The sequence below is a fragment of the Capsicum annuum genome, chromosome 6 (genome assembly GCF_002878395.1).
Source record: "Capsicum annuum cultivar UCD-10X-F1 chromosome 6, UCD10Xv1.1, whole genome shotgun sequence".
In the NCBI taxonomy this organism is placed as follows: Eukaryota; Viridiplantae; Streptophyta; class Magnoliopsida; order Solanales; family Solanaceae; genus Capsicum; species Capsicum annuum.
The window spans coordinates 81213102-81222843 of NC_061116.1; positions in this window are offsets into that span (position 1 = coordinate 81213102).

Sequence of the window (9742 nt, forward strand, 5' to 3'; positions counted from 1 at the left end):
CACCATTAAGGGTTTTATCTCTCGATAAAATGGATGAAGAATGAGCAAAATTGGGCTAAATTGTACTATTTATACCTGTCCTTGGTATTCAAGTCCTACGATCTGACCTTCGCGATCATGATATATTCAAAGTGTATAGGTGAATCATGATCATAGAACTTGGGGACTACCAGGGTTATCACGATAGCGACCCTTGGTTCGCGATTGCAATGCCTAGATAACAGTAGTAGACTTGGAATTTTCCAAGTCTCTGCCAAGCTCTCGGGATTCATCCGGAATCCCATATACATAAATGAACTATGTAACCATACCAAATTGATATTTTAGACTCAATAGCACAGTCGAAATTTCCATTTGAGATTATTTCGACAAAATATGGGTCCCATACCCATATTTTATTAACTTTTTGACCAAGAGGTTGAAATGAGCCCAGATGCATCGAGACCCAAACCAAGAGTCCACCTAACCTAAATTAATATTTTAGAGCTATTGGAATAGTCAGAATTTGTATTTGGGGTTGTTTGACTGAACTTTTCATTTGGTGGCTATTTGGAACCAACAAAAACTTTAAAATAGGAAAATGGCTCTAAAAATCAAATGAACTGCTCGATAACCGAACAATCGGTTTAAGCAAGTCATAAATGACTTAGGTCAGCTATAGAGAATCTCTAATAGTGAAAGCAATTAGAAATATAGAAAAATAACCAGAAGGATCATTATAGGAATCCATCTTTACAAATATGATATGGATCTACAAATATGGCTATGATATGAATGCCTTCAACATAAAAGGCTCCCACTGAAAATACTCCAAGCCCTCTTTTTTAGGCCTGTATAATGGAAAATTATTGGCGATTACTACTAAAAAACCTGAGAATTACCATGGCCTCCCTCCGCGTACACAAAGATATTGTCACTTGCACTTTAGATGTGAAAATAGAGCACATTTGTATCCCTTTTCAATTAATTTTTCTAATTCTTCACTATCTTTGCTATGTGAAATTTTCACAATAATAATACATTTAAATATTCTTGATTTTATATCCCCTTTTTTATTTTTGGTTTTCATTGCACCATTTGTTGTGTGAATATTTTGAGAGGTAAAAATGACTAAAATCAAATACCACTTTTAAGATTGAATTAATCTACTGCAACTGTTGTGTAGAATATGGTTGTAACAGATAAGATTGGAGTTGATATGTCGTGGCATCTTTATTTTGATATTTCTTTTTTTAGTCAGCTTTATTATATTTTTTCCTTGAGTCAAGAGTTTAGCATAAATAACCTCTCTACCCCACAAGGTAGGATAACGTCTATGTTTCTTTACACTATCCTCCCCAGCTAAAGGATGATGAAAAATAAAATAACTCGAGACATTTTCAGAAGGTGGGAGCCCACATTAAAAGAGGGTATAAGACGAGAAGAAGAAATACAAATACCTAAAAATACTGCAAATTCATAAACTTTCCTTGATTAGAGAAGATGTTGAGAACAACATAAAGTACATCTATTGACTTGATTTTTGTTTGGACTCCTTTTTATGGAGTTATGTGTCTATGGTTGCTCACAAATTGGGTAAAGATTTAGGGCTTAATGTTTTACCATTATTGTTCACTGCTCTTCTCAGCCTCTAATCTAAGTGGTCTATTTAGTTTGAGAGAGGATAAAGTCCTAACAACACCACTTTTAAGTTAAAAAACACCACTTCTAAGTTTAAAAAAAATATGGTGCACAAAGTAAATTTTGGACAAGCAAGTGTTGAATATAGTACATCTACGGGGATCTATTGTTAATGATTTGATTGAAATACTTCCAATTGAAAGTGTAATCCCAACCTCTTTGGAAAGATATAAAAAAAGATGCATCCGTTGCAAGTTTGTAATAATTCCTAGAAATTCAAATGTATTTCATAGTTGAAATATACTTCTTCTTTTCATTATTCGGGAAAAGTCAACTCTTTCATTAAAGGTCTCCCTTCAGATAGGAGATTTCAAAATAGGATTTAGTTTCATGTTTATTAAATTCACTTGGGATATGAGGTTATGAGAAAAAAAACCTCTACTTGTGTCAAACAATCAATAGATGCATTTATGCAAGTTTAGCATTATGTTCTAGCATAGATATATTCCTTTGTTTTGTTTTTACTTTTTATTGCTATCTTCCTTCACCAAATGATTATATAAATATCCCTCGCTTTGAAAATATACAGTATTAGATCCGTTCTAAGCACGGTCTATGTCCATCTTATATATATATATATATATATATATATATATATATATATAACTAATTAGATATAGATGAATACTTTAAAATCATTTAGAGAAAAAGAGACTAGTTTTGATTGTAATCCAAAAAATAAATTTTAGAAAGATTAGAGAGAGGAGAGAGAATACACGTAGGTAGTGTTAGTCTTGTTAAACTAGATGAGCATGGCCCATGTCAGCTCGGGTCCAACGTTAAGATATTTTTACTATGTACGGTAAATTAAATTGATATCAATTCGAATTATGAATTATAAAACATGAATGCACAAAACATATTGACTACTTGGTAGTATTTCCAAGGAGTCAGGTCTCACAATATAATTATCTATAATGTACTTATATAAATAACAAAATTCAATGCAATTTGAAGTTTAGATCTTTAATCATATGTCTGATATTTGCTACATTAAGTAGAAAATATGAGATTAAAATTGATGCATAAGACTTGACACTTGTTGTATAAAATAAAAAATAATTGTTAAAAAGGTTAAAGGGTTATCTATTTATTGCATATTACATTACATGTGGGTTGCAATTAATAACCCATATTGTATTCTCTTACTAAGCCGACATAAACATCATTTGCTTTCATTTTATCCTTCTCTTTTATTTCTCAATTTGTTCTTTGAAGTTAAATTAAATTTAAATTTGAAGTGTTTTAAAAATTATATAGAAAAAAAAAACTAAAAGTTACCGTCTTTTATATTAATTTAAGTTATTTGACTTTGAGAACATGATAAAATATACTTATGTAGATATTTTATTGAACTTTACTTTTGTATATGTTCCTTTCATTGAAATGTAGGAGTCGTTTGTTAGAGTGTATAAAAATAATGTTGAATAGAATTTATTGATAATGTTTGCATTGATAATGCTTGTATTAGTAATACTGGTGTTATTTATACTAACATTATTCCATATATACTGTTTGATGTACTGTATTAAAACTTGCATTTTCAATCTTGATATATTTAAACAAAGGTTAAAAATAAATTGCATATACATTCTAAGATTCATCTATAATCTAGCATGAGCTCAATATATAATTTTTTGTCTCAATTTATGTGACACAAATTGAATTTAGATAATCAATCATACTACTAATACATTTTTAGATATTTTAAATTGTTAACTATGTATTATAATATTTTTTATGTAATTTTCAAATAATATACATTGCTCTCTCTGTCCAAAGTTTTGTGGCATTGATAGTCAATTATATTTTAAAATAATTTATGTTTTTAATTATTGTGATTTATAATATTTTTCTTCTATTCCAATTTAAGTGATAGCAATATAATTTTGAGAGTCAACCAAATATTTTACATCGTTTAAATTTTTTAATTTGTTAATTATTGTGATTTATAGTATTTTTTACTTATTTTTTTGAAATATATAATAGATTAAATTATTTTTAGATATTTTAAGTTGTTAATTATTGTAATTTATGATACTTTTTATGTAATTTTCAAATAATATATGTTTCTTTCCTTATCCAGAGTTTTGTGTCACTGATAGTCAATTATATTTTAAAAATAATTTAAAATTTTAATTATTGTGATCTATAATACTTTTTCTATTTCAATTTAAGTGGCACAATACTTAGATGATCATAATAATTAATTAGGAGTGATATAGTAAGATAACGATTGAAGCAGCGAAATAGACATACTTTAAATAACTTACAACACCTAATTAGAAGTTATATAGCAAAATTACAATAAAAATACTTGTGAAAAAAACTTAACTGAACCTCATATAAGACATCAAATTAATTTAAAATATGAATAGTTAATTTATCATTTTATATCTATTCTACTTTTTTTATTAAATATTATTAAGTTTTTAATATTTAGATGACTTATAATAATTAATTAAGGGTGATATTTACTAAAACTATGGTTAAAGCAGCTGAAGCAGACATGTCATAAATGTTTATTTTAATTTTTTTAATTTATTATTATTATTTTTTTTTAATGCATAAATGAATTATAATTATTAATTAAGGGTGATATTGTAAAATCTCCGTTGAAGCAGTTGATACAGATATGTCATAAATATCTATTTTATTTTTAATTAAATATCATTAATTTTTTAATACATAAATGCTTTATAATAATTAATTAGATGTGATATAGTAAAATTACGATTGAAACAGCTGAAATAGATATGTCCTAAGTATCTATTTTTCTTTTTTAAAATTAAATATTATTTTTAAATATATAAATGACTTATAATAATTAATTAGGGGTAATATAATAAAATTACGATTGAAGTAGCTGAAGCAGACAACATAAGTGAACATATCGAAACCCTCTCATTTATATATTAGAAAAAAATTTAAATTAGGTGAAATTATAGTAACAAATAAGGAAGAAACTAAATTATATGTTTGATATGAAATCTAAATAAAGAATAAAATTTATTTAATTGTATCAATTATAATTAATTATTACAATAAATTATCGTATTACTAATTAATTTGCTTAAATATAATATACTTAAAATAATTTTATACAACCTAAACAAAAGTAGTACGTAGGTACTCGCCCTTCATCCTAAGTACAATGAAAAATATAATTTATAGACTCATTTAATGAGTAGAATCTTTTCAAAAAATAGATAAATAAAAATGAAAAATAAATGGAAGATAGAGGGTCCACATGTGTGAAAATGTATGCAAGGCTAAATATCTACGTGTGATGACATTTATTGTAAATTTCTTACATGGCTTTGTTGATAATTAAAGAGAAAAAAATGCATTTTTATTAAAACTTTTGATGAGGTTCAAAAACAAAGCACAGAAATTATCAAATTGACCTTATAACTTATTTTAAAGACCTTAATACCCTAAAGTTTGAATTTAAAGACAAAAAACTGACATGTTGAAATCTTCTCTTCTAATATATAGAAAAGAAAAGAAAAGAAATGTGACAGAGCCCGAACCCCTTCCTTTTATTAGTACTATATATAAGTGTGAAGAAGCAGGCAGCACTTCGTTGACATGCCTACTTTTTCACCTGCTTTAATTCATAATTTTACCATATCATCCCTAATTAATTATTATAAATTATTTATATATTAAAAAATTAATAATATTTAATAAAAAAAGTTAGTAACTATTTATGACATGTCTGTTTCAGCTACTTCAATCCGTGATTTTATTATAATACCCCTAATTAATTATTATAAATTATTTACACATTTAAAAAATTATAATATTTAATAGAAAAAAGTAAATAACCATTTATGACATGTCTACTTCATCTACTACCCGTGATTTTAGTATATCACCCCTAATTAATTATTATAAATCATTAACATATTAAAAAATTAATAATATTTAATTAAAAAAAGCAAAGAAACATTTCTGATATGTTTGTTTTAGATGCTTCTACCCATGCTTTTACTATATCATCCCTAATTAGTTATTATAAGTCATTTACTTATTAGAAAATTAATAGTATTTAGTAAGAAAATAAAAATAGACATTTATGACATGTTTGTTTTAGCTGCTCAAATGTTATTTTTTTATATCACCCTAATTAATTATTATAAATCGTTTAAGTATTAAAAATTAATAATATTTATTAAGAAAAATAAAATAAAAATAAAATGATAAATTAATTCCTGATATTTTATATTAACTTGACATCTTATATAAGATCCACTTAAATTTTTTTCACATTTATTTTTTTTATAGAAATTTTGTTATATCACTTGTAATTAGTTATTATGAGTAATTTAAGACATGTTTGTTTTGCTACTTCAATCATTATATTTGATTGACTCTCGAAATTATATCAGTATCATTTGGATATAAATAGGAGAAAAAGTATTATAAATCACAATAATTAAAAATTTAAATTATTTCTAAAAGATAATTAACAATCAACACTAGAAAAGTTTGGACAAGGAGAGAGTATTATAAACTACAATAGCTAAAGACTTAAAATAGTAAACTACAGTGCCAAAAAAGTATTATAAATTACAATAGCTAACAACTTAAAATACCAAAAAAAATATCAAAGTAAAATTAATTATCTAAATTTTATTTGTGTCACATAATTGAGACCAAATAAATACGTAAAAAATATTATAAATCACAATAATCAACAACTTAAAAATTTAAAAGATATAAAATATTTAACAGACTTTTGAAATTATACCAATGTCACTTAAATTGAAATAGAATAAAAATTATTATAAATCATAATAATTAAAAACTTAAATTATTTTTAAAATATAATTGACTATCATTAACACAGAATTTTGGACAAGGAGAGTAAATAAAAAAATATATTTTAAATTCATATAATTTTTATATTTTTAATTCAATCTAAAAAATAGTGATTCAAAATTAAGAATAATCACAAATTTAACTAATCACTATAAGTTGAGAATTTATTAAAATTGGAAAGTAGATTCCAAATTAAAAATATCATGAGGACCAAAATAGTTGAAAAGAGATATTTTAAAATAATTTTCCTCCTGCTAGGATAAAATATCCCATTAAAGCGACAAATCTTGTGTATATTGTATGAAGATCTGATTGCAAATTGCAGAGTATCAAAATTAGCCATCTCATGTATTATTCAACCCTTTGAAAAGTTCATAAACCAATACAAGTTTTTTATTTCATCCTCAATATCTTCTTATTTTATGTAAATGGTTGGATTTTTCTATTAACTAAAAGTAAAATGTATATTTGTAATTATTTTCAGTGGACTTTGTTATGTTTATTTTTTTGGGTACAACTTGCTGGTTATTAGTAATAAATAATAAAACTTGTAAAAATGAAAGACAAAAAACACATATAATAATAAATAAAAGAGAAGACAAAACCAATTAGCCAAAAATAGAAAAGAAAAGTCCGGCCAAATCTCCCCTCAAAAAATTAAAAATTGCAAATTAATTCCCTCCAAAATTTTAAAACCTAACTAAATAATCTTATACCACTTCCCACTAAACAAATACCCATATCTCCTTCTCCTCTCCCCAATACCTAGAATATCAGAAATAAGAAAACCTACATATTATAAAAATAAGTTTAAAAGATATAATCTAAAGGATGAATATGACAAATGAACACCGAAACAAATAGTTAATAAAAATTATAACTTTTTAGACTTAGATTGTGTAATAAATACCGAAAAAACAATACAATTATGAATAAGATATATGACAAAATAATTATTAGATAATAATATAAATGTAACAAATGCACCAGAATATATAGAAAGAACACTAATAGGAATAGTGACATTATGGTTTTCAAATCTAACTGAAAATAGTAAAAGGGTATTAAGAACTGACAAACCTACAGAAGAAACATCATCAACAACTACAACTAAATTAACACCTATAGAATTATTAAAAAAAATATGAAATAGCTATAAAAGATGAATTTAGCAGAATGAAAACAACAAAAGAAGAACAAAATGAAGAGAAAGATACAAATAGGAATTTAATGTTAAAATTAACAATATGTAATATGTGTTACATAGATGAATATACTTGCACATTTAAAGAATATTATTATAAAGGAACATATAATACAGAAGAAAGTAAAGAAATAAGAAAATTATATTTTAGTAAATTACCTGAACCATTTAGTTCAAAAATAATAAAAAGTTGGGATGAAACAAAAATAATAGATACTCTAGGAGCAAGAATAAAATTTTTACAATAATGGTATAGAAACCTATGTGAAAAATATAGAGAAGAACTAAAAATGGAAAAAACATTAATAAGAAACTTAGAATGTTGCAAAGATAAAATAGCACCTCAATTTGGATGCGAAGAAAGATATTATAAGAAAAGAAAAAGACATAAGAAATATAAAAAATACAAAAAATTAAAATATAAATATAAGAAACCAAGAAAAAGATATTATGTAAAAAATTATAAATATAAAAGACCATATAGGAAAAAAAAATCTATAAAAGAATGTACTTGTTATAATTGCGGAAAAATTAGGACATTTAGCTAGAGATTGTAAATTACCTAAAAACCCAAAAAATAAACAAATATCAGAAATAAAATAGAAAATACAGAATATATGCAGATAGATTATATAGATTATGAATTAGAAAATGAAGATAGTACATATGAAATTTCAGAGAATGAAACAGACAATGAAATAGATAATGAATTAGATGAATTAAATGACTGAAAAAGATATAAGAATAAACCAAATAACTGAAGAAGACATAAAAATAATAACAAAGGAAGAATATTTAAATGAAGAAGGAACAAATCAAAAAAGAATATTTGATAGTCATATATTTGATGAAATAAAAGGAAAAGAATTAGATTTTAAGTGTAGAAAAAATATTTAAAATACCAACAATAAAAAATATATTTAGTAGAAGAAAAGAAGAATACTACGTAGTAAGCCAAAAAGAACATGTAATAGATTGCAGATATGCAAAAGGAAGAGCTAGTATACCACTAGTAACAAAAAAAATAATTAATAAAGAAATAAATGATATAAAAAGTAAAGACCCAATAAAATATGTACACCTTGGAGGAACAGAGATATTGATAAAAGCATGTTTTAGAGAAGGAATAGATACACCAATAGAATTATACCTAGCAGATGATAGAATTATAAAACCTATAGAAAAAAGTATAATAACTGCCATAAAAGGAAATTTAATATACCAAAAATTTTAATTTATAATAAGTGCGAATTATTCAGTAGCAATAACAGATAAAAATATAGATAAATCATTAGTATTATATTGAAAAATATCAGGAATAGAACTAACCCCAGGAAGTAAAATATTTACAGTAAGATGTAAAAATCTATATGTATTAATAACAAAACATAAAATAACAGGAAAAAATAAAATTAACAAAATACAAATAGAAAGTCCTTTCGAACAATTTGTAAAAATAATTGATAATAATGATCGGAAGATATTAAAATTCCAGAGCTAGAAGGAGACGTTGGGACACTCCGTAAAACCCATAGCGTTTATCAATCTACAATTGTAGGTACAAGCAAAGGAGTTATTGGACAAAGATACCAGAATGTGAACTTAAATAAGATATTTGAAAAATCATTTACAACAAAAATACGAAAATACCTATTGAACATACCCCCACAAATTACTACATATCGAGATAGTCTGAACCAAGATTAAAAAAGTTTATAACTATACAGCCCAAAAATACATAGAAAATATCTACCGTGTACAAACTTTTCTAAACCTTAACCCCAGAGCTACAGATATCAAAGAACCCAACACAAACTATATAACCCAAAGATTACAGGGTCACAACAAGCTAATTACACTACCTAAAACCAACCCAAGCTTAATAAAAACTTGTTTTGATTATGGATTATTAAATACCATATACACCCAAGATGGAGAAGAACTATCAGCTATGGAAGAATTACAAAATATATTCAACACCTATAAAAGAGTAACCAAAGAAAATCTATTTTATATAAAGTGTTATACTGC